Genomic DNA, 25,832 nt, shown 5'->3' with positions numbered 1-25,832 from the left:
ACATTTTATCTACGCCTACCTTGTCGAACTCCTTCATAACTTTTAAAATGTTAATTGTAAACATTATTATGGTAGCATCATACAGGAAGGAATGGATAATAGCAAGTGTGAGAAAGTGTATCAATGTTGGAATCAATTATTAAAGATGAAATAGCAGCGCATTTGAAAAGCAGTGACAGGATTGGTCCAAATCAGCATGTCTAGAATTTTTTGAGGATGTAACTAGTAGAGTGGATAAGGGAGAACCAGTGGATGTGGTGTATTTGGACTTTTAAAAGACTTTTGACAAGGTCCCACAGAAGAGATTAGTGTGAAAAATTAAGGCACATGATATTGGGGGTAATGTATTGACGTGGATAGAGAATTGGTTGGCAGACCGGAAGCAAAGAGTGGGAATAAACGGGTCCTTTTCAGACAGTGACTAGTGGGGTGTCGCAGTGTTCAGTGCTGGGACCCCAGCTATTTCCAATATACATTAATGATTTAGATGAAGGAATTGAATATAAGATCTCCAAGTTTGCAGATGACACTAAGCTGAGTGGCAGTGCAAGCTGCGAGGAGGATGCTAGGAGGCTGCAGGGGGACTTGGACAGGTTAGGTGAGTGGGCAAATGCATGGCAGATGCAGTATAATGTGGATAAATGTGAGGTTATCCACTTTGGGGCCAAAAACAGGATGGCAGAATATTATCTGAATGGTGACAGATTAGTAAAAGGGGAGGTTCCACGAGACCTGGGTGTCATGGTACATCAGTCATTGAAGGTAGGCATGCAGGTACAGCAGGCAGTAAAGAAAGCAAATGGCATGCTGGCTTTCATAGTGAGGGGATTTGAGTATCGGAGCAGGGAGGTCTTACTGCAATTGTACAGGGCCTTGGTGAGGCCACATCTTGAGTATTGTGTGCAGTTTTGGTCTCCTAATCTGAGGAAGGACATGCTTGCTATTGAGGGAGTGCAGCAAAGATTCACCAGACTGATTCCCGGGATGGCAGGACTGACATATGAGGAAAGACTGGATCGGCTAGGCTTATACTCACTAGAATTTAGAAGAATGAGAGGGGATTTCATAGAAACATAGAAAATTCTGACGGGACTGGACAGTTTAGATGTAGGAAAAATGTTCCCGATGTTGGGAAAGCCCAGAACCAGGGGTCACAGTCTAAAGATAAGAGGTAAGCCATATAGGACCGAGATGAGGAGAAACTTCTTCACCCAGAGAGTTGTGAACCTGTGGAATTCTCTACCACAGAAAGTTGTTGAGTCCAGTTCGTTGGACATATTCAAAAGGGAGTTAGATGTAGCCCTTACGGCTAAAGGGATCAGGAGGTATGGACAGAAGGCAGGGGTGGGGTACTGAAGTTGCATGATCAACCATGGTCATATTGAATGGCGGTGCAGTCTCGAAGGGCCGAATGGCCTACTCCTGCACCTATTTTCTATGTTTCTATGTTTCACAATCTCACCGCTCTTCTGGGTAAAGAAATTTCTCTTGAATTCTTAATTGGGTTTATTAGTGACTATCTTATATTTGTTACCGCCGTTACTGATCGTTATCCTGCAAATGCTGTTGCTAAGTGCCTGTGTTTGGCCGTTAGGTGAGGATAAGAATGGGCTGTCCTGTTGGCTATGAACACCAACCCCCCCTGCCTCCCCACCACACCCAATCAAATAATCTGTCAACGCCCAACTGTCCCGTTGCACACACGAAAAATGGTCACTCGGTTCAGATAACAGCAGTGTCCATCAGACTCTACCCCAATCTCATTCAACTTTTTGGTAATTGTGGTTTAGGGAAAGTCGGCAGCCAATTTGCGCATAGCATGGAGAGCGATGGCAGTGAAGAGGGCGACTAGGTTGGACGTCACCATAATCCAGGTCGCTGATTGGAGCGTGGGCTGGTTCAGCAGGAGCGGCGAGGCCGAGACGAAGGAATGGCAATGTGACTGGGGCCCAGGAGAGGTGTAAGTTCGGGGCCCAGAAGAGGCAAGGGTCCAGGGGCAGCACGGGCCAGCCCACACTGTGCGATATGTGTGCGCACTAGGTCCGTGCAGCAGAGCTGGTCTCCAATTGTCTTGGGTAATCCTTGCCACTGGACCAAGACCTATCTCTGTCAAGCCCGTGTGGTGGCTGGTGTGCAACGGTCACCCCACGTTAAAAAATCCCAAGCACAGCCATCTTCCACCCTTCAAAATGCGGTTCGGGATCTGGAATATCAGGACCTTCATTGAAACACCTGTGAACTCATCCCTTTTTGGTGTGGAAGCAAGTCATCCTCAACACGAGAGACCGCCTAAGAAGAAAAAGAAGCAAGATTCCACACCCAGCGATGAGATGATGAGCAGATAATCTGTTTCAGTGATGTTGGTCGCGGGATAAATATTGGCCAGAACAACGGGGAGAACGCCCCTGCTCTTCTTTGCAATAGTGCCATGGGATCTTTTACGTCCACCTGAGAGAGGGTAGAAGGAGCCTCAGTTTAACTTCTCACCTGAAAGATAGTGCGACAGTCCCTCAGCACCCCTCGGCTGTGTCGGCCTAGATTTTGTGCTCAAGTCTCTGGAGTGGGGCTTCAAGAGACGAGCGTGCTATCAACTGAGCCAAGGCTAACACATCTGATCTACAGATGAGAATGCCACCAACTAAGCAGAGCTTACAAAAAATTATATACACCTCGCCTTAGAATTCTAGTGAACAAATTAATCAGATGGTTTTAAAGAGCACTTGCAAAGGCAAATACAATTAATTTTAAGTGCTGTGACATGGAGAAATGTAAATTTGTGTTGACTGTAGGAGGAAGCAAAATATCTTTCTTCATAACAAGCCGTTATTCTGACAGTGTAAGGTAATGAATAGAGCATCATTTTTTCTCACATATCTCACAAACACTGCTTTCTACACATATATAAAGAATGGTTGGACATTACTGTCAGTAGCTTTTTAAATCATTTGGCGTTATTAAGTGAGAGCGATTTTGTTTGTTACAAAACCCTCGGGTGGGGGGGGGGTGCCAGTGGAGTGGTGGGAGTGGGTTCCATAAGTCGTTCCGAATTAATGAAATGACTCGTGATCTTTCAAAAATTCGAATTGGGCGGTGGTGCAGCAAAATCAATCAACAGAAGGGGGCCATTCAGCCCATCGTGTCCGTGCTGGCCGAAATACAGCCTAATCCCACTTTCCAGCTCTTGGTCCGTAACCCTGCAGGTTACGGCACTTCAAGTGCACACATCCAAGTACTTTTTAAATGTGATGAGAGTTTCTGCCTCTACCACCCTTTCAGGCAGTGAGTTCCAGACCCCCACCACCCTCTGGGTGAAAACATTTCTCCTCAACTCCCCTCTACTCCTTCTACCAATTACTTTAAAACTATGCCCCCTGGTTATTGACCCCCTCCTGCTAAGGGAAATAGGTCCTTCCTATCCACTCTACCTAGGCCCCTCATAAATTTATACATTGGTTCTTATTTGAAGGAGAGAGCCAGTTAAATTTTAAGCGCAGATTCAATTGGTGAAGTGGATGGGTCGGGCAGCCCCTGAGAGTGCTGCAATTTCAGATATCCAGTGCTGCGTAGTGCAGCGAATCCACTGAGTGTTGAAAGGCCCGTTCAGCTTTCGAAAATCTGCACCCATCTCTCTCGGTCGTAAAACAGGATCTGTACAAAGACATCTCAAAGGCCAACTAGCCTCTCATAAAATAACGCGACTCAATGGGGCTGCTGACATTCAGATGTTCTAAAAGCATGCGCTCTGGAAAACCCTTCCGTTGTATTATTTGGATTATTCTTTCAAAGATCCGGCACAAGCATGATGGGCCAAATGGCCTCCTTCCATGCTGTCAGATTCAATGCACATGAAGGCCCAAGGCCATTTGTAGAGGACAGTGAAAGAAAGAAAGACTTACATTTATATAGCGCCTTTCACGACCACCGGACGTCTCGAAGCGCTTTACAGCCAATGAAGTACTTTTTGAAATGCTGTCACTGTTGTAATGTGGGAAATGCGGCAGCCAATTTGCGCACAGCAAGCTCCCACTAACAGCAATGTGATAATGACCAGATAATCTTTTTTTTGATTGAGGGATAAATATTGGGCAGGGCACCAGGGATAACTCCCCTGCCTTTCTTTGAAATAGTGCCGCGGGATCTTTTACATCCTTCTGAGAGCAGACAGGACCTCGGTTTAATGTCTCATTTGAAAGACGGCACCTCCGACAGTGCAGCACTCTTTCAGCACTGCGCTGGAGTGCCAGCCTAGATTTTTCATGCTCAAGTCCCTGGAGAGGGACTTGAACCACAACCTTCTGACGTAGAGGCGAGAATGCTACCCACTGAGCCACAGCTGAGTACCAACACTGAGTACCAACACTGAGAGCAGGAAGGGAGGAGATGAGATGAGTTTGGTAGTAGTGAGCAGGAGATGCCAATTGTTGGATTTACAAGCTGGTAGACTGTAAGAGGAAGTGAAGATTGAAAGAGGTTAAGCACTCCAAAGTTTTGAGGAAAAATAAATATATTGGTAATGGGAGATGGTGCGTTGGACCTCAATTTCAACACGGTGATGATGGAGGTGAAAGCAGAAAGTTCAAAAGAGAATTAGATTTCTACTTGAAAAAGAAAAATTTGCTATTCTATGAGGGAGTGTGAGTAAGTGGATAACTCTTTAAAAAGAGCCGTTATGAGCGTGATGGGCCGAATGGTCACCTTCTGTGCTGAATCATTCTAAGCACATGCAGAACAGTATATTTTGAGCTTAGTGGCACAAGAGAGCAGAGAAATTCCTATTTCACCGTGTCATACAGTTCATTACTTATTCAATGGTTTTGTGTAAGTAAAACCATTTGTTGGGCCAAAGCCTGAGCCTTGTCCGCTTTTCAAAGAGAAGAGAGGCATGTGACGGCAGGTTATACATTCCCAGAGCAGGTGTAGAGTGTACGGGTTCTCTTGGTATTGTCCCTGGACCACGTTATCTTTTACCTGGATATTGGGCAGGAGAAGGTGCATCTCAGATTGTAGAAAGAAAGATTTGCTTTTATATAGCATCTTTCACGACCGCTGGATGTCTCAAAGCACTTTACAACCAATGAAGTACTTTTTGGAGTGTAGTCGCTGTTGTAATGTGGGATGTGGGAAACCCAGCAGCCAATTTGCGCACAGCAAGCTCCCACAAACAGCAATGTGATAATGACCCAGATAATCTGTTTTTTTGTTATGTTGATTGAGGGATAAATATTCGCAGTGGCTATTTGTCCGAACTTGCATTTCTGCGTCTCCCGACATGAGAGCCCCGAGCTCCCCACTGAGCCGGCGAGCTCTGAGCCGGGGGAGAGCAGCAAGCAGAGAGAGCCGGCGGGCGACTGTTGTAGGGGGGTTGGGTGGGGGGGGAAAGAGAGCCTGTTGTGGCGGGGGAGGAGGGAGGGAGCCTGTTTGGGGGGAGGGAAGAGAACCTGTTGGGGGGGGGGGGGGAAGAGAGCCTGTTGTGGGGGGGTGGGTGGAGAGAGGAAGCCTGTTTGGGGGGGGGGGGTGCGATGGCCTGGTTTGAGGTGTGGTTGGGGGGGGGGCTGGGAAGAGAGGAAGAGAGCCTGGTTTTGGGGAGGGAGAGAGCCTGTTTGGGGGTTGGGGGTGGGGGGGAGAGAGGCTGTTTGGGGGGGCGGGGAGAGAGAAAGCCTGTCTGGGGGTGGGGGGGGAGAGGGAACTCAGGGGAGGCACATCACGTTCCTCCAACCACCTTCCACACCTGACATCATTGGAGTGGATGAAATCCAGAAGTCACAACACTGACACTTCATACCCAATAAAGCTGTAACATGCCACACACAATGCCCCATCTATGGTTGGTGGGGGGGGGGGTGTGGGGTGCGGGGGAGGTCATGCACTTGCACTGGGGTAAGGGACTTCGGCTGGGAGAGGGATGTACTTGCACTGGGCTAAGGAGGGACTTCGGCTAGGGGAGATTTGTGTCCTTTCTGACTTCTGATTTCCAAATGGATCATGTTACAATGTGCAAAGTTAGGCTGGGCAGTTCCATTTACACATTCCAGAGAAACTTCAGGGTGTGTGGCTTATCCTCCAAGGGTACCAATCAGCAATAGATCATGTGATAATGGAGAGCCAATCAGAGAAACGTCTGCAATTCAGTTAGTACAAATAAACGCATCCATAAATATTGACCCAGGACACCGGGGATAACTCCCCTGCTTTTCTTTGAATAGTGCCATGGGATCTTTTACATCCACCTGAGAGAGCAGACAGGGCCTCGGTTTAACGTCTCATCCGACAGACGGCACCTCCGACTGTGCAGCGCTCCCTCATCACTGCACTGCAGTGTCAGCCTAGATTTATGTGCTCAAGTTCCCGGAGTGGGACTTGAACCCACAACCTCTTGACTCAGAGGCGAAAGTGCTGCCCACTGAGTCACAGCTGGCACTGCTGGGAACATGTGGTCGACTTACAGGAGAGGCCAGTGTCATAGAAACATAGGAAATAGGTGCAGGAGTAGGCCATTCGGCCCTTCGAGCCTGCACTGCCATTCAATGAGTTCATGGCTGAACATGCAACTTCAGTACCCCATTCCTGTTTTCTCGCCATACCCCTTGATCCCCTAGTAGTAAGGACTACATCTAACTCCTTTTTGAATATATTTAGTGAATTGGCCTCAACAACTTCCTGTGGTAGAGAATTCCACAGGTTCACCACTCTCTGGGTGAAGAAGTTTCTCCTCATCTTGGTCCTAAATAGCTTACCCCTTATCCTTAGACTGTGACCCCTGGCTCTGGACTTCCCCAACATTGGGAACATTCTTCCTGCTTCTAACCTGTCTAAACCCGTCAGAATTTTAAACGTTTCTATGAGATCCCCTCTCATTCTTCTGAACTCCAGTGAATACAAGCCCAGTTGATCCAGTCTTTCTTGATGTGTCAGTCCCGCCATCCCGGGAATCAGTCTGGTGAACCTTCGCTGCATTCCCTCAATAGCAAGAATGTCCTTCCTCAAGTTAGGAGACCAAAACTGTACACAATACTCCAGGTGTGGCCTCACCAAGGCCCTGTACAACTGTAGTAACACCTCCCTGCCCCTGTACTCAAATCCCCTCGCTATGAAGGCCAACATGCCATTTGCTTTCTTAACCGCCTGCTGTACCTGCATGCCAACCTTCGTTGAACCAGAGAGCATATTTAATGTAAAAACGCCAAAGCATGACAAGAGCCTTTAGGGAGAATGTTATTTTTACTGCAGCAGGTTGTTAGGATTCGGAATAGACTTCTGGAAATTCCGTTACAGCATTTAACAGGAAAGTGGATCAATATTTGATGAAGGACAACAATGAAAAGAGTTTGGGGAAAGGAAAGGGTATTGCAACGAGCTCATTTGGAGAGCTGACACAGGCATGATGGGCTGAATGGCCCCCTTCCGGAATGCAAATTATCATGCATCAGCCGTGGCTCAGTGGGTAACACTCTCTCTCTCGCCTCTGAGTCAGAAGGTTGTGGGTTCAAGTCCCAGGGACTTGAGCACAAATATCTAGGCTTACACTCCAGTGCAGTGCTGAGGGAGTGCTGCAGTGTCGGAGGTGCCGTCGTTCAGCTGAGACGCTAAACCGAGGCCCCGTCTGCTCTTTCAAGTGGATGTAAAAGATCCTGTGGCATTATTTCCTGGTGTCCTAGCCAATATTTATCCCTCAATCAAACAGATTGTCTGGTCATTATCACATTGCTGTGGGACACCGAGGCAGTCAGGGCCCGCTGGAAGGATCACTTCGAAGATCTCCTCAATCGAGACTCTGCCTTTGACTCGAGTGTTCTCAACTCCATCCCGCAGCATGCGACCCGCCACCACCTCAGTGAGACCCCAACACTGCACGAGGTAGAAAAAGCCATAAGACAGCTAAAAAACCACAAGGCTACGGGAGCGGATGGAATCTCTGCTGAGGCACTGAAGTATGGCGGAGAGGCACTGCTGGTGCGAATACACGACCTCATCTCCATCATCTGGAGGGAGGAGAGCATGCTGGGAGATCTTAGAGAGACAGTGATCGTGACCATCTTTAAAAAAGGGGACAAGTCTGACTGCGGCAACTACAGGGGAATCTCCCTGCTATCAGCCACTGGGAAAGTCGTCGCTAGAGTCCTCCTCAATCGTCTTCTCCCCGTGGTCGGGGAGCTCCTCCCGGAGTCACAGTGCGGATTTCGTCCCCTACGGGGCACAACGGACATGATTTTTGCAGCGCGACAGCTACAGGAAAAATGCAGGGAACAGCACCAGCCCTTATACATGGCCTTCTTCGACCTTACAAAGGCCTTTGACACTGTCAACCGCGAGGGTCTATGGAGCGTCCTCCTCCATTTCCGATGCCCCAAAAAGTACGTCACCATCCTCCGCCTGCTCCACGGCGACATGCAGGCCGTGATCCTTACCAACAGATCCATCACAGACCCAATCCACGTCCAGACCGGGGTCAAACAGGGCTGTGTCATCGCCCCAACCCTCTTCTCAATCTTCCTCACAGCCATGCTCCACTTCACAGTCGACAAGCTCCCCGCCGGGGCGCAACTAAACTACAGAACCAGTGGGAACCTGTTCAACTTTCGCCGTCTCCAGGCCAGGCCCAAGTACCACCCCAACCTCTGTCGTCGAGCTACAGTACGCGGACGATGGCTGTGTCTGCACACACACAGAGGGTGAACTCCAGGACATAGTCGACGTATTTACTGAGGCGTACGAAAGCATGGGCCTTACGCTAAACATCAGTAAGACAAAGGTCCTCCACCAGCCTGTCCTCGCCGCACAACACTGCCCCCCAGTCATCAAGATCCACGGCACGGCCCTGGACAATGTAGACCACTTCCCTTACCTCGGGAGCCTCCTATTAAGAAGAGCAGGCATTGACGATGAGATCCAACACCGCCTCCAGTGCGCCAGTGAAGCCTTCGGCTGCCTGAGGAAAAGAGTGTTTGAAGACCAGGCCCTCAAAACTGTCACCAAGTTCATGGTCTACAGGGCTGTAGTAATACCCGCCCTCCTGTATGGCTCAGAAACATGGACCATGTACAGTAGACATGCTGGAGAAATACCACCAACGATGTCTCCGCAAGATCCTACAAATCCTCTGGGAGAACACACACACCAACATTAGCGTCCTTGACCAGGCCAACATCCCCAGCATTGAAGCACTGACCACACTTGATCAGCTCCGCTGGGCAGGCCACATAGTTCACATGCCAGACACGAGACTCCCAAAGCAAGCGCTCTACTCGGAACTCCTTCACGGCAAATGAGCTAAAGGTGGGCAGCAGAAACGTGACAAGGACACCCTCAAAGCCTCCCTGATAAAGTGCAACATCCCCACTTACACCTGGGAGTCCCTGGCCATAGACCGCCCTAAGTGGAGGAATTACGTTCGGGAAGGCGCTGAGCTCTTCGAGTCTCAGTGCCGAGAGCATGCAGAAATTAAGTGCAGGCAGCGGAAAGAGTGTGCGGTAAACCTGTCCCACCCACCCCTTCCTTCAACGACTATTTGTCCCACCTGTGACAGAGACTGTGGTTTTCATAGTGGACTGTTCAGTCACCAAAGAACTCATGTTAAGAGTGGAAGCAAGTCTTCCTCGATTCCGAGGGACAGCCTATGACTGGCTGTTTGTGTGAGCTTGCTGTATGCAAATTGGCTGCCTTGTTTCTCAAGAGTGACTACACTTTAAAAAGTACTTCATTGGCTGTAAAGCACTTTGAGACGACCGGTGATCGTGAAAGGCTATATATATGAAAGTCTTTCTTTCTGTGAGTAACATGGTGTACAGTATTCATTGACAAAAAAAATACAAGTTCATGTTTGCTGCAAGAATATTTACAATCGGAAAACCTATGTTTGTTCATATGGACTTTCAGAAGCCTAACCTAGAAGTAATTGGAATTTATCTTTATGGAAGAAAATCAGCATCTCTGTATAGTTATATTTTGCCAACTTCACAAAAATCTTGTAAAACAATTTGTTGCTGTGTAAGTATGTGAAATATAATAGATTATGAGGAGTCCAAAACTAGGGATCATAAATATAAGATAGTCACTAATAAATCCAATGCCGAACTTCTTTACCCACTGTAATGTATTTGCTTCATGGGTTCTTTGTTTAAGAATTCATAGCAACACATTGCTATTAAGAACTAGTTTGTTTATTGACAAAGGTTTAACAATCACACTACACATTATCAGTTCATTCACCAGGCTCACAATTACACACCTCATTGTGGATCCCCGAACCCAACTGACTGGGGTTTTATTGAGTCTTGTGAACATCACATTGACTGGCTAAGCCACTCACAACTCAACAGCTCTACAACTATTTACGTGTAAAATTTTTAAGTCAAGTGCCCCTTTCAACAGCTCTACAAACCTACTCACAGGTGCATACATGACACCAAGAGAGTGGTTAGAATGTGGAACTCGCTACCTAAGGGAGTAGTTGCGAATAATTCTATAGATGTATTTAAGGGGAAGCTAGACACGAGGGAGAAAGGATTAGAAGGATATGCTGATAGGGTGAGATGAAGAGGTGTGGGAGGAAGCTCGTGTGGAGCATTAACATCGGCACAGTGACTTTACTACAGAAGTGCTTCGGCAATCAGTCAGAGCTACTTGTAGGGCTGATTGGCTGAGTGGGATGGCCCATCTGTGTGACTGGGAGTCAAGTCTCGCCAAGACTTTAATGGGATCTAAATCTCCTCTTGGTGTTAGCTTGAAGGGTTCTGAGCGAGGTGCATTGGTGCGGTCTTGACCCCGTTATCAATGGATGGCTGACCTTGATGAACCCAAGCAATTCGGCAAAACAAAAGCGCAGTCACACGCTTTGTGTGACTAACATCCTGCGTGTCTTCCACCACTTCTTCTTCTCGTTTTCTATACTTTTTCTTCTCCCTTTCGTACTTGCGCCTGAAGGCTGCCGAAGATTTGGTTGTATTCCTGAGAGCAGGAGGGTAGGTTTGAAAATCTGGAGTGGAGCTTCCCCTCATGCTTGTGAACACTGAAGGAAATATATCAACTAAAGAGAACGTTCCAATTATCCCTGTTGTCCATCATTGTCAATAGAAAGAGCAAACTTGCATTTAAATAGACATGATCATCCCCCCCTCTCCCTCCCCCCTCAAACAATAACTGTAAAGTCCTTACTCTACAGCATGAAACCATACGAGGCACATTCTGGGGACAGAGTCACTCTGTAACCTTACTCTTTATTCCAGGACTCCAAGCGATGACCTTGTGTGGGACCTCCCTTTATATACCTGTGTGATCAGGTAAGGAGTGTCTCCCACAAGTTCACCCCTTGTGGTCAAGGTGTGCATCTAGGTTGAGTGTATACAGTAATACAGTGGTGTTACATTGTGATTACAAACATGACATCACCTTCCCCCCCAAAGTCAAATTCATAGGTTTAGTCTTTCAGGTGGTCTACGCTCCCTCGTGGAGCACCGCAGTTGAGGCTCTGGTTGTTGGACCTTGACGTGAGTGTCTGTCACCTGTGGTGATTCTGGCCTGTCCGGGCTGACCACAGGGACTGTGCATTCTTCTGATTGCTCTTGTTGCTCGTACACAGGCGGTAGTGTGAGCTCCATCTCATGGTCTTCTTCAGGTTCCTCCGTGTCGATGCTGAACCATTTTTTTTACTTGGTCCAGATGCTTGCGTCATATCTGGCCATTGTTGAGTTTTACTACAATGACCTTATTCCCTTCTTTGTCAATTACAGTACCCTCAAGTCATTTGGGCTCCATGGCGTGATTGAGGATGAATACCGGATCATTTATATCTATACATCTCCCCCTTGAATTTCGGTTATGATACTCGTTTTGTGACTTGCGCTTGCCCTCAACTATGTCGGTCAGGACTGGGTGACTGAGGGACAACCGAGTTTTGAGTGTCCGTTTCATTAGTAGCTCTGCGGGCGGGACCCCCGTGAGCGAGTGCGGTTGGGATCTATAGGCCAGCAGGAGGCGCGATAGGCGGCATTGTAAGGAGGGTTCTTGAATCCTGAGCATACCTTGCTTAATGATTTGGACCGCACGTTCCGCCTGGCCATTGGAGGTCGGCTTGAACGGCACAGTCCTGACATGGTTGATGCCATTGCCCAACATAAACTCCCGAATTCATAGCTTGTGAAACATGGGCCATTATCACTAACCAGGATGTCCGGGTTGCAAAGATTGTATGTAGGCTTTCCACGGTGGTGGATGTCGTGCATGAAGTCAGAATGATGCACTCGATCCATTTCGAGTACGCATCTACTATAATAAGGAACATCTTTCCCATGAACGGGCCCGCGTAGTCAACATAAATGTGTGACCATGGCTTGGTGGGCCAGGCCCACGGGCTGAGCGGAGCCTCCCTAGGGCCATTACCCAGCTGGGCACATGTCGTGCACCTGCGAACACAGTGTTCCAGGTTTGCATCAATTCCAGGCCACCAAACGTGTGACCGGGCAATGGCCTTCATCAGCACAATGCCTGGGTGCTTGCTGTGGAGTTCCCTGATGAATGCGTCCCTGCCTGTCATGTATGTAACCTTCATGTAACTGTAACCTTCATAACAACACTGCATACTGTATACACCTAAGAAATGCACACCTTGATCACAGGGGGTGAACTTGTGGGAGACACTCCTCACCTGGTCATCCAGGTATATAAAGGGAGGTCCCATGCAGGGTCATCATTTCTTGGTGCTGTGAATAAAGGTTCAGGTCACAGAGTGACCTTGTCTGCAGAATGTGCCTCGTGTGAATTTATAGTAGTGTGTAAGGACATTACATTTGGCGACGAGAAACGGGAATCAACGACTCACGAGAATGGCCACCGGTATCACAGAGGAACGGTACTGTGTTGGTGAGGACTGGGATGATTTTGTTGAGAGGCTCCAGCAGAGCCTTGTCACGAAGAACACGCTGGGAGATGCAGCGGCTGACAAGTGAAGGGCGCATCTACTGAACAGCTGTGGACCTAAGACGTACGCGCTGATGAAAGACCTGCTCGCACCCGAGAAGCCGGTGGACTAAACCTTTGAAGAGCTCAGCAAACTGATCAGTGAGCACCTCAAACCGGCAAGTAGTATACGCATGGCCCTACACCGATTCTATACACACCGACGTCGGGCTTCATTGCGGACCTTCAGCGCTTGGCCAGCCTCTGTAAGTTCACAGACGCCTGCAGGCGGGAGATGTTAAGGGATTTCTTTATTGAGGGCATTGGTCATGCCGGGATTTTCAGAAAGCTAATTGAGACCAAGGACTTGACCTTGGAAGCGGTGGCGTTGATGGCTCAGACCTTCATGGGGGAGGAGGAAACCAAGATAATATACACGCGCAACTCTGCTTCCAACGTGGCGATGGATCAGGGAGTTAACATTGTAAACACGACTCAGAACCCCCAGACAGGCAAGGGCAATTCGACACCACCCAGGCAGCAACAGGCTCTAGAGTGGGTCCTCAACAGAGACAATGGCAGGTTGAGCGGACATTTACGCCATCACGGTGGACAATGCGTCCCGGATGGGGCCATTGACACCCATTAATAGAGTGCTCAAGAGTAATCAAAGAGACAATCAGAGAGGAATGCCTGGTAACAGCCCTTTTGTTCACAACGATCTCAGTTCATGCTGGAGGTGCGGGGGCAGACATGCTGCAAAAACCTGTAGGTTTCAGCAATTTATCTGTAGAAATTGTAACTTCAGTGGACATTTAGCCAGAATGTGCAGGAAGCCCGCAGCGAGGCTAATTTACGAGGCAGATGAACCAGAAGAGGGGTCTGCAAGGCAGGTTGATGCTTGGGACAAAGCAATGGATGCTGAAGTTCAGCGGGTTCATGTGGCAAACATCCACTGCTCATATACCAAAACGCCACTTACGATGATGAAAGTCCTATTAAACGGCATCCCGGTATGCATGGAGCTGGACACAGGGGCCAGCCAGTCACTTATGAGTGTCCAACAATTCGAGAAACTATGGCCACTCAGAGCTAGCAGACCCAAACTAGAAAGCATTGACACACAATTATGGATGTACACTAAAGAGATCATCCCAGTGCTAGGCAGTGCAATGTTGGTGGTCACACATAATGGATGAGAGAACCGGCTGCCACTCTGGATTGTCCCGGGAAATGGTCCCGCGCTTTTGGGGAGGAGCTGGCTAGCCGAGATGAACTGGAAATGGGGGGATTTCATCTGTGGAGCGAAGTTCATGCTCACAGGTCCTACAGAAATTCGAATCATTATTTCAACCTGGTGTCGGGACTTTCAAAGGTACCAAAGTAGTGATACGCATCACCCCGGATGCCAGACCAGTGCACCACAAAGCCAGAGCTGTGCCGTATGTGATGCGGGAGAAAATTGAGAGTGAGTTGGACAGGTTGCTAAGAGAGGGCATAACTTTGCCCGTTGAATTCAGCGACTGGGCAAGCCCCATCGTCCCTGTCTTAAAAACGGATGGCTCTGTCAGGATCTGTGGCGACTACAAGGCCACTATCAACCGAGAGCGGAGGATCCTTTTGCCACGCTGGCAGGCGGCAAGCTGTTCACCAAGTTGGACCTCACTTCAGCCTACATGATCCAGGAACTGGCCAAAGAATCCAAGCTACTGACCACCATCACCACGCACAAGGGGCTGTTTGACTACAACAGGTGTCCGTTTGGCATTCGACCAGCGGCCGCTATCTTTCAAAGGAACATGGAAAGCCTGTTCAAATCCATCCCTGGAACAATCGCATTTCAGGACGACATCCTTATCACGGGTTGAGACACCGAGGAACACCTCCACAACCCGGAGGAGGTGCTACGCCGACTGGATCGGGTAGGCCTGCAACTAAAGAAGTCCAAGTGTGTGTTTTTGGCCCCAGAGGTCAATTTTTTGGGCAGGAGGGTTGCCGCAGATGGGATCCGGCCCACCGAATCCAAAACGGAGGTGATTTGTCGTGCGCCCAGGCCTGGCAACACATTGGAGTTGCATTCATTTCTGGGACTATTGAACTATTTCAGGAACTTTCTGCTAAACTTAAGCCCATTGTTGGAGCCGCTACACGTGCTCCTATATAAGGGTTGCGATTGGTTTTGGGGGGACTGTCAAGAACGGGCTTTCAATCGGGCGTGGAACCTGCTTTGTTCTAATAAGCTGTTGACTCTGTACAACCCGTGTAAGAAATTGGTTTTGACATGTGATGCATCATCCTATGGGGTTGGGTGCGTGTTGCAGCAGAGTAATGATGAGGACCAACTCCAACTTGTGGCTTATGCCTCCAGGTCGCTCTCCCAAGCAGAAAGCAGGTATGGGATGGTTGAAAAGGAAGCACTCGCATGTGTCTATGGGGTGAAAAAGATGCACCAGTACCTTTTTGGCAGAAGGTTCGAGTTAGAAACGGACCACAAGCCGTTAACATCCCTGTTGTCAGGCAGCAAAGCTGTCAATGCCAATGCGTCAGCTCGCATACAGCGATGGGCTCTCACGCTGGCTGCGTATGACTACACCATACGGCACCGGCCAGGCACTGAAAATTGCGCTGACGCGCTCAGCAGGCTTCCACTGGCCACCACTGAGGAGGTAGTGGAGCAAAGCGCGGAGATGGTCATGGCTGTCGATGCCTTTGACAGCGCAGGCTCCCCCATCACAGCCCACCAGATCAAAATCTGGGCCAACAGGGATCCCCTCCTATCCTTGATTAAGAAATGTGTCCTGACTGGGGATTGGGCGCCTGCACACGGAGCATGCCCCGAGGAGGTCAGAACGTTTCACAGATGGATGGATGAGCTCTCCATCCAAGTTGACTGCCTACTATGGGGCAGTCGGGTAGTCATGCCCCAGAGGGGTAGGGAAGCATTCATCAGGAAACTACACAGCGAGCACCCAGGCATCCTGCTAATGAAGGCCATTGCCCGGTCGTGCATGACGTGTGCCCAGCTGGGCAATGCCCCCAGGGAGGCCCCACTCAGCCCGTGGCCCTGGCCCACCAGGCTATGGTCACGTTTTCACATAGACTACGCCCGCCCGTTCATGGGAAAAATCTTCCTCATTGTTGTTGATGCGTACTTGAAATGGATCGAGTGCATCATATTGAATTCATGCACGACATCCACCACAGTGGAGAGTCTGCGTGCAGTCTTTGCGACCCACGGCTTGCCAGACATCCTGGTTAGCGACAACGGCCCGTGTTTCACTAGCTATGAATTCCGGGAGTTCATGTCGGGTAATGGCATCAAACATGCCAGGACGGCACCGTTCAAGCCGGCTTCCAATGGCCAGGCGGAACGTGCGGTCCAAATCATAAAACAGGGTATGCTCCAGATTCAAGGACCCTCCCTTCAATGCGCCTATTGCGCCTCCTGCTGGACTATAGGTCCCGACCGCATTCGCTCACGGGAGTCCCGCCCATGGAACTACTCATGAAACGTACACTTAAAACTCGGCTGTCCCTCATTCATCCTGTCCTGTCAGACATTGTTGAGGGCAAGCGCCAGTCCCAAAATGAGTGCCATGACCGTAACTCAAAGGGGAGATGTATAGAAATCGATGACCCTGTATTTGTTCTTAATCACGCTGTGGGGCCCAAGTGGCTCGAGGGGACTGTAATTGGTAAAGAGCGGAATACGGTCATAGTGGTCAGACTAACTATGGACAGATATGCCGCAAGCATCTGGACCAAGTAAAAAAATGGTTCAGCATGGACACTGAGGAACCTGAGGAAGATCATGAGATGTTGCCCACACCACCGCCAGTAAACGAGCAACAAGAACCATCAGCAGCATGCACAGTCCCTGCGGTCAGCCCGGACAGGCCGGAATCACCACGTGACAGAGACGCATGCCAAGGCTCAACAACCAGAGCCCCAACTGCGGCGCTCCCCGAGAGAGTGTCGACCGCCTGAAAGACTTAATCTTTGACCCCATAAGACGTTGGGGGGCCGGGGGGAGGTGATGTCATGTATGTAATCTTCATGTAACTAACTGTAACCTTCATAACAACACTGCATACTGTATACACCTAAGAAATGCACACCTTGACCACAGGGGGTGAACTTGTGGGAGACACTCCTCACCTGGTCATCCAGGTATATAAAGGGAGGTCCGACGCAGGGTCATCATTTCTTGGTGCTGTGAATAAAGGTTCAGGTCACAGAGTGACCTTATCTGCAAAATGTGCTTGTGTGAATTTATAGTAGGCTGTCAGCCTGGATGGAGAGCTCATTCATCCGTCTGTGGAATGGTCTGACCTCCTCAGGGCATGCTCCGTGTGCAGGCCCCCAATCCCCAGTCAGGACACATTTCTTAATCAGGGAGAGGAGGGGATCTCTGTTTGTCCAGATTTTGATCTGGCAGGCTGCGATGGGGGAGCCTGCACTGTCAAAGGCATCGACAGCCATGACCACCTCAGTGCTTTACGCAGCTGTCCCCTCAGTGGTGGCCAGTGGGAGCCTGCTGAGTGCATCAGCGCAGTTTTCAGTGCCAGCCCGGTGCCGGATAAAGTAGTCATACGCAGCCAGTGTGAGAGTCCATCGCTGTATGCGAGCTGATGCGTTGGCATTGACAGCCTTGCTGTCTGACAACAGGATGTTAATGGCTTGTGGTCCGTCTCTAATTCAAACTTCCCTCCAAAGAGGTACTGATGCATTTTTTTTACACCATAGACACATGCGAGTGCTTCCTTCTCGACCACCCCATATCCCCGTTCTGCTTGAGAGAGCGGTTGTAGCTGACCCTCAGCATTGCCCTGCTGTAACACGCACCCAACCCCATAGGACGATGCATCACATGTCAGAACCAATTTTTTACAGGGGTCGTACAGGGTCAACAACTTGTTTGAACAAAGTAGGTTTCGCACCAGATCAAAAGCCCGTTCCTGACAGTCCCCCCAAAACCAATCGCAAACCTTGCGCAGGAGCACGTGTAGCGGCTCCAACAAGGTGCTCTTGTTCGGCAGAAAGTTCCTGAAATAGTTCAACCGTCCCAGGAATGAACGCAACTCCAATGTGTTGCAGGGTCTGGGTACTCGTCGAATCGCCTCTGTTTTGGATTCGGTGGGCCGAATCCCATCTGCAGCAACCCTCCTGCCCAGAAACTCAACCTCAGGAGCTAAAAACACACATTTAGACTTCTTGAGTCGCAGGCCTACCCGATCCAGTCGGCGTAGCACCTCCTCCAGGTTGTGGAGGTGTTCCGAAGGTGTCTCAACTTGTGATGAGAATGTCGTCCTGGAATACGATCATTCCAGGAATGGATTTAAGCAGGTTTTCCAAGTTACATTGAAAAATCGCGGCTGCTGATCGAATGCCAAACGGGCACCTGTTATAAGCGAACAGTCCCTTGTGTGTGGTGATGGTGGTCAGTAGTTTGGATTCGTCGGCCAGTTCCTGGGTCATATCGGCTGAAGTGAGGTCCAGCTTGGTGAACAGCTTGCCGCCTGCCAGTGTGGCGAAGAGGTCCTCCGCTCTCGGGAGCGGGTATTGGTCTTGTAGGGATACCCGATTGATGGTGGCCTTGTAGTCGCCACAGATCCGCTTTTAGAACGGGAACGATGGGGCTCGCCCAGTCGCTGAATTCAACAGGCGAGATGATGCCCTCTCTCAACAGCCGGTCTAATTCGCTCTCGATTTTTTCCCGCATCACATGCGGCACCGCTCTGGCTTTATGGTGCACTGGCCTGGCCTCCGGGGTGATGTGTATCACTACTTTAGTGCCTTTGAAAGTCCCGGCGCCAGGTTGGAAAGGTGAGTCGAATTGTTGTAGGGCTTGTGAGCACGAACTTCGCTCCACCGATGACATTGCGTGAACATCCCCCCATTTCCAGTTCATGTCGGCTAACTAGCTCCGCCCCAACAGTGCAGGACTATTGCCCGGGACAATCCAGAGCGGCAGCCGGTTCACTAACCCATTGTGTGTGACAGCCATCATTGCACTGCCTAGCACCGGAATTATTTCTTTGGTGTAAGTCCGTAATTGTGTTTCAATACGTGCTAATTTGGGTCTACTGGCTTTGAGCGGCCATAGCTTTTCAAATTGCTGAACGCCCATGAGTGACTGGCTGGCCCCCGTGTCCAGCTCCATGCGTACTGGGATACCGTTCAACAAAACCCTCATCATCATTGGTGGCGTTTTGGTGTATGAACTTTGAATATTCGCCGCATGGACCCGCTGAACCCCGGCGTCCATCGATTTGCCCCAAAAGTCATCCTGCCTCACAGAATCCTCTTCTGGTCCAGTTGCCTCATATATTAGTCTGGTTGTGGGATTTCTGCACATTCGAGCTAAATGGCCACTGAGATTGCAGTTTCTGCAGACAAACTGTTGGAATCTGCAAGATCTAGCTGAGTGTTTTCCCCCACATCTCCAGCATGAGTTAAAGTTTCCATTGTTGGGGACAATGGGACTATGGCCAGGAATTCCGCACTGACTGTCCCTTTGACTGCTCTTAAGTACCCTATTAGTGGGTGTCAATGGCCCCATCCCGGGCCGCATTGTCCACTGCGATGGTGTGAATGTCCGTTCAGCCTGCTATTGTCTCTGTTGAGGTCCTACTCTGGGGCCTATTGCTGCCTGGGGAGTGTCGAACTGCCCCTGCCTGCCTGCGGGGCTCTGAGTCACATTGATGATGTTGACTCTCTGATCCATCGCCGCGTTAGAGGCAGAATTGCGCATGTATATTATTTTCGTCTCTTCCTCCCCCGCCATGAAAGTTTGAGCTAACAACGCCGTCGCTTCCAAGGTCAAATCCTTGGTCTCAATTAATTTGCGGAAAATACCCGCATGACCGATGCCCTCGATAAAGAAATCTCTTCGCATCGCCCCCTTTCAGGCGTCTGTGAATTTACAGAGGCTGGCCAAACGCCGGAGGTCCGCTACGAAGTCCGGTATGCTCTGTCCTTCACGACGTCGGTGGGTGTAGAATCTGTGTCGGGCCATATGTATGCTGCTCGCCAGTTTGAGGTGCTCCCCGATCAATTTGCTAAGTTTTTCAAAGGTTTTGTCCAACGGCTTTTCGGGTGCTAGTAAGTCCTTCATGAGCGCGTAAGTCTTTGGCCCGCAGCTGGTCAAAAGATGAGCCCTTCGCTTGTCGGCCGCTGCATCCCCCAGCCATTCTTTGGTAATGAAGCTTTGCTGAAGCCTCTCGACAAAATCGTCCCAGTCCTCCCCAACACAGTACCGTTCCTCTGTGCTACCGGTGGCCATTCTCGTGGGTCGTGAATTCCCGTTTCTCGTTGCCAATGTAAAGTTCTTACTCTACAGCATGAAACCACATGAGGCACATTCTGGGGACAGGGTCACTCTGTGACCTTACTCTTTAATGCAGGACTCCAGAAGTGATGACCCTGCGTGGGACCTCCCTTTATATACCTGAGTGATCAGGTAAGGAGTGTCTCTCACAAGTTCAACCCTTGTGGTCAAGGTGTGCATCAAGGTTGAGTGTATACAGTAATACAGTGGTGTTACATTGTGGTTACATACATGACAATAACCATTGCCATTTTGGATTTAGCAGACCCAGTATACAGAATAGTTCCAGTTCAGTGATGCACTCCACGTTTTGAGAACACCCTTCCCAGCGCAAGGGCTCATTAAACTAAGCCCTTATAAAATATTTAACATGTTGAAATAGCAACAATTTTTGTACAAAATAAATTACTACTGATCAGAGCTGGTGGAACACAACTTATTGATTTTTCTATATTCCTGTAATAAGCTGCACTTGGCACCATTGCCAAGGATTTCATGGACCCTTGGGATAACATTGTATTCCAGAAATTGCTCTCCGCTTAGTCAAACAGGTATGACAAGCCGATTGACTGACTGTTCTTGTGCAAATTGAAATTTATTGTTGGTGAACTCATCATGGCTTTTGTCGTCAAATTATTATTAATATTATTTGGCATATCATTTTTTTAAAAGGGAATTTTATGTTCAAGGCAGAGGAACAGAAAAAGAGTTCTACACGTGTGGAACAGTTGTCAGCTTTCTTACCTAGTGACAGCATCAAACGCTCCCACGGCAGTCACACAGATAGAGTACAGCTCCCGTTACACTGCCCCATCAAACATTCCCAGGGCAGGTGCAGCACGGGCTAGATACAGAGTAAAGCTCCCTCTACACTGTCCCATCAAACACTCCCAGGGCAGGTGCAGCACGGGCTAGATACAGAGTAAAGCTCCCTCTACACTGTCCCATCAAACACTCCCAGGGCAGGTACAGCACGGGTTAGATACAGAGTAAAGCTCCCTCTACACTGTCCCATCAAACACTCCCAGGGCAGGTACAGCATGGGTTTAGATACAGAGTAAAGCTCCCTCTACACTGTCCCATCAAACACGCCCAGGGCAGATACAGCACGGGGTTAGATACAGAGTAAAGCTCCCTCTACACTGTCCCATCAAACACTCCCAGGGCAGGTACAGCACGGGTTAGATACAGAGTAAAGCTCTCTCTACACTGTCCCATCAAACACTCCCAGGGCAGGTACAGCACGGGTTAGATACAGAGTAAAGCTCCCTCTACACTGTCCCATCAAACACTCCCAGGGCAGGTACAGCACGGGTTAGATACAGAGTAAAGCTCTCTCTACACTGTCCCATCAAACACTCCCAGGGCAGGTACAGCACGGGTTAGATACAGAGTAAAGCTCCCTCTACACTGTCCCATCAAACACGCCCAGGGCAGGTACAGCACGGGTTAGATACAGAGTAAAGCTCCCTCTACACTGTCCCATCAAACACTCCCAGGGCAGGTACAGCACGGGGTTAGATACAGAGTAAAGCTCCCTCTACACTGTCCCATCAAACACTCCCAGGGCAGATACAGCACGGGGTTAGATACAGAGTAAAGCTCCCTCTACACTGTCCCATCAAACACTCCCAGGGCAGGTACAGCACGGGTTAGATACAGAGTAAAGCTCCCTCTACACTGTCCCATCAAACACTCCCAGGGCAGGTACAGCACGGGTTAGATACAGAGTAAAGCTCCCTCTACACTGTCCCATCAAACACTCCCAGGGCAGGTACAGCACGGGTTAGATACAGAGTAAAGCTCTCTCTACACTGTCCCATCAAACACTCCCAGGGCAGGTACAGCACGGGTTAGATACAGAGTAAAGCTCCTTCTACATTGTCCCATCAAACACTCCCAGGGCAGGTACAGCACGGGGTTAGATACAGAGTAAAGCTCCCTCTACACTGTCCCATCAAACACTCCCAGGGCAGGTACAGCACGGGTTAGATACAGAGTAAAGCTCCTTCTACACTGCCCCAACAATGGGCCTCGACACCATTTCCAGAAAAGTAACCCCAACTGTGAACGTTTCCCCTTTCCGCACAAGCTTTCCCTGTGTGTCTCCGCTCTTGGGCTGCCCAATTTGACTGAATTAGAGTCAGGTTAGGGGAAATAATGTGTGATCGAATCTGCCTAAACTCCTTCTGTGCACAACTTTTCCAAAGAGCAGATAGAGGAAGATATTGTCCCCCTAGTCTCAATGTCACCTCATCACTACTTTCTGATTTAACACGCCTTCTCTTGTAGTTTTGTGGCGACTGGGAAGCTTTTCCCTTCATGTTCCTCGATGAAAGGTTCCGTCAGTTGTTAAGACCCTGCGGAGCTATGAAAGAAAAAGAAAGACTTGCATTTATATAGCACCTTTCACGACCACCTGGCTGTCTCAAAGCCCTTTACAGCCAATGAAGTACTTTTGGAGTGTAGTCACTGTTGTAATGTTGTAATGGAGGTTGTAAATTTTCGTAAATGAAACAAAGTTCTAGATGCTTCCATTCCGCCCCGCCCCCATGCCCCCAAGCATTACAACTGAGACAAAAGCAAAATACTGCGGTTCCTGGAAATCTGAAATAAAATGCAGGAAATACTTAGCAGGTCAGGCAGCATCTGTGGAGGGAGAGACAGAGTTAGCCTTTCAGCTCAATGACCTTTCGCCTGAACTGGAAAGTGATATAAAGGGATTTAAGGAAATGCAGAGGCAGGAAAAGGGTGTGTGAGGGAGGGGAGGAAAGAAGTAAAGGGAAGGTCTGTGATAGGGTGTCATTTAATCTCTCCTGCCTTCCACCCTATCACAGACCTTCCCTTGTGTTCTCTCCTCCCCCCCCCCGCCCCTTTCCCTGCTCCTCCACCTGCTTAAAACCTGTTACATCTTCAACTTTTTCCCGATCTGACGAAAGGTCATCGACCTGAAACGTTAACTCTGTTTCTCTCTCCACCGATGCTGCCTGACCCGCTGAGCGTTTCCAGCATTTGCTGCTGTTACTTGGACCGAGAGTCTGGTCCCAATGGACCCTTGGATCTAAAATGATAATGATATGGAGATCGCTGATTTCCGAAATAAATGATGGCGTCCATCAATATTTAATACTCAGTGTGTAGAACATCAAACTATTTGTTGCTTTTTAATTTAGCAACAGAAGACAACATATCAGCATGAAGGCACTGCTAAAGGGGCGGAGGCGATTCCAGCTTTATGTCTCTTTTCAACTGCCTTTTTTGTTAAAATTGGGAGTAAATAATGAATCACAAAGCGCCATTTGACCCGTGTGTGACGGGCAGGGGGAATTCAATAAACTCTATCGTACAGCACAAAAAAACCAAAGGAGAGATGAGGAACATAAGTGTCATGTATTCAACCAGCATTGTAACCCATGTATAAACTGACCTAAGTTGTACACCGTGAGAACACTGACCACTAGGTGGGAGACACTCCTAACCTGGACCTTCAGGTATAAAAGGGGAAGCTCCACCCACCTTCATCACTTGAGTGCTAAGGAATAAAGGACAGGTCACAGACTGACCTTCTCTCAAGCATGGGCCTCGTGTGCATTTATACTGTGTAGTGAGGACGTATCAATGGCGACAAGAAACTGGGATTTAAACCACACGAGCATGGCCACTAGCAGAACAGACGAGAGGTACTGTGTTAAGGAATGGTTGGGACAGAGATTTAATATTGTTAAAGCAGCACACAGTTCTCCAGGCAGACAAGGGCAGTCAGGCATGTCCCAACATGTAGTCGAACCCAGAGGGGGAGTTCGACAGAGACAATGGCCAGCTGAACAGCGATTCACGCCATTGCAAGGGACAATGCGGCCAGTAATGGGGCCATCAACACCTGTTAATGCTGCACTCAAGGACAATAACAGGGGCAGTCAGGGACGATAGACTGGCAAGGGACCTTTTGTTTCAAACCGCAACTCATGCTGGAGGCGTGGAGGCATACATTCAGCCGGAGTTTGCAGAGATGAGCAAAATACCTGCAGAAATTGCAGAAATGGACATTGGGGGAAATCGCTGGAAGCTGAAGTTCAGCGAGTTCATGTGGAGCACGTATACAGTTCATACACCAGGACGCCACTGATAATGATGAAAGTGCTCCTCAATGGCATCCCAGTATCAATGGAGTTAGACACAGGTGCCAGCCAGTCCCTAATGGGTATCAAACAGTTCGAAAAGTTGTGGGCATCCAAGGCCAGGAGGCTAAAATTATCGCCGATTGACGCACAGCTACGGACTTACACAAAGCAGATCATTCCGGTGCTAGGCAGCGCCACGGTAGTCGTGACCCACAAAGATTCGGAGAACAGGTTGCCACTCTGGATTGTCCCAGGGGACGGTCCCGCACTACTGGGGAGGAGTTGGCTTGCTGTCATGAACTGGAAATGGGGCGATGTCAATGCAATTTCCTCTGTGGAGCGAGTATCATGCTCACAGATCCTGGACAAATTTGACTCATTATTTCAACCCAGCATTGGCACTTTCATGGGGGCCAAGGTAGTGATTCACATAAACCCGGACGCCAGACCAGTACACCACAAGGCCAGAGCGGTGCCGTACGTGATGCGGGAAAAGATAGAAGGCGAATTGGACCGCCTGTTGAGGGAAGGCATCATCTCGCCAGTCGAATTCAGTGACTGGGCGAGCCCGATTGTGCCAGTGCTCAAGGCGGATGGGTCGGTCAGGATATGTGGCGATTACAAGGCCACCATCAATCGGGTGTCACTCCAAGACCAGTACCCGCTACCGAGAGCGGAGGACCTCTTTGCAACGCTATCCGGTGGCAAACTTTTTTCAAAATTGGACCTGACCTCAGCTTACATGACCCAGGAGCTGGCGAGTGAGTCAAAGAAGCTGACCACCATCACGACACACAAGGGGTTGTTTGAGTACAACAGATGTCCGTTCGGGATTCGCTCGGCCGCCGCGATCTTCCAATGAAATATGGAAAGCCTCCTCAAGTCGATTCCAGGGACGGTGGTTTTTCAGGACAACATCCTCATTACGGGTTATGATACTGAAGAATACCTCCACAACCTGGAGGAGGTGCTATGCAGACTGGACCGGGTAGGTCTGCGACTGAAAAAGACAAAGTGCGTCTTCCTAGCTCCAGAGGTAGAATTCCTGGGGATGAGGGTAGCAGCAGACGGGATCAGCCCTACTGCATCCAAGACAGAAGCGATCCAGAGAGCACCCAGACCCCGTAACATGACGGAGCTGCGTTCGTTTCTGGGGCTCCTGAACTATTTTGGTAACTTTCTTCCCAAATTGAGCACGCTGTTAGAGCCGCTACACGTGCTCCTACGCAAAGGTCGCGAATGAATCTGGGGGGACAGCCAGGAAAGGGCTTTTAATAGAGCACCCAATTTGTTATGTTCCAACAATCTGTTAACGCTATATGACTCATGTAAGAAACTTGTGTTAACGTGCGATGCGTCGTCCTATGGTGTCGGGTGTGTGTTGCAGCATGTCAATGCCAAGGGTCAGTTACAGCCGGTAGCATATGCCTCTAGGAGTCTGTCCCAGGCAGAAAGGGGCTACGGAATGGTAGAAAAGGAGGCGCTCGCAT

Source organism: Pristiophorus japonicus, chromosome 15 (assembly GCF_044704955.1).
Source record: "Pristiophorus japonicus isolate sPriJap1 chromosome 15, sPriJap1.hap1, whole genome shotgun sequence".
In the NCBI taxonomy this organism is placed as follows: Eukaryota; Metazoa; Chordata; class Chondrichthyes; family Pristiophoridae; genus Pristiophorus; species Pristiophorus japonicus.
Note: the sequence above shows the minus strand (reverse complement) of the source record.